Source organism: Aplysia californica, unplaced genomic scaffold (genome assembly GCF_000002075.1).
Source record: "Aplysia californica isolate F4 #8 unplaced genomic scaffold, AplCal3.0 scaffold01768, whole genome shotgun sequence".
NCBI classification, from domain to species: Eukaryota; Metazoa; Mollusca; class Gastropoda; order Aplysiida; family Aplysiidae; genus Aplysia; species Aplysia californica.
The window spans coordinates 5,548-6,847 of record NW_004799038.1 but is presented as its reverse complement, the minus strand read 5'-3'; positions in this window follow the sequence as shown (position 1 = coordinate 6,847).

Sequence of the window (1,300 nt, the reverse complement as noted above, 5' to 3'; positions counted from 1 at the left end):
TTCGCAAAGTCTGCTCTTTTTCGAAGAGGGCGCCACTGAAATTTGAGTATCAACATGGACACGCGACTCAGCCTTATTGTGATTGGCTGCAAACCACACGATCTCGCGATTCGCAGGGCCTCCGTGGCAGGGCATCTCTGCAGCCAGTTCTCCAAATCTTGGGGCTCCTCGCTGCACAATGGACAGATTGGGTCCGATGTTTTGTCTATTTTGTTTTTGTAGGCCTGCAGCCCAGAGAAATGACCGGTTCTTTATTTTTGCCAGTAGTGACTGGTCACTGCGGGACTTAATCTGAGCCTCTCGTTTTTAAGGAAATTGTCATATATATTTCCTTCCTCCGCCTGTGGGATATCGGATGGTCTTTTGTGATCAGTTTTATCTGGGTACTCGTACTTTTATATGTTATTTGGCGGCCTGGACCCGGCAGCACTGTTGCCGGTTTGGCATTACTGTCTGCGAGATCGTTGCCGGGGATATTGCAGTGACCAGGGATCCACTGAATAATGAGTTGAGGTATTGCATTATTTATGCGTTGTCGCATTTGGTCGAGGGATGCTGATGTTCCCACTAGTGCCATGCATAGTGATTGACTGTCAGTGAAGATAGCGACCGAGCTGGATGCGTCGAACTGTTTCTTAATCCATTCTATGGCAATTTCCAAGGCTCTCCTTTCCTCCTCGAAAGAGCAAGTGAATATGGCGCCTTTCTCCCTCAATGTCTCGACAACGGTCGGGTTGGACGGGTCCCTTGTTGTGATGATGACCCCAGCGCCGCCGTCCGTTGTTCCTGCACTCGCCGAGCCGTCAGTATAGGCATTGTACTGTGCGCCAAGCTCTCGTGCTCGAAGAACAGCAGCGCTTCGGATCTTCCCACTGGAGTCACTCCTTCCGCTTATGCCGTACAGGTGGGGGGAAGCGATGTCGGGTTGATTCCCCGTTCCCCGGGCCTGGTTTCGAAATAAGTAATGGGCCTCCTCTAGCACTTGAACAGATGTGGGCTTTTTTTTGTTTGTGTCTTCGGCCCATTTTTCGGAAATCTCCGCGTCCCTTTAGGCGTCTATGCACTTGTTCAATTGTCGCAATTCGTCGGGGGTGGCCGTTGTTCATTCGCAGGGCATTCTCTCTAGATCGAAGGCAGTTAGCCTTGATGGTGGACTCAATGCTTGGGACCCCCGTTTCAGCTCGGAGTGCCTCGATTGGTGAGGACTGGGTTTTGGTGGTGATCAGTCGCAGACATCTGTTTTTTGAACCACTTTCAGATTATTTACAAGAGTTTTGCGCAGCCACGGCTGCCAGCTGCC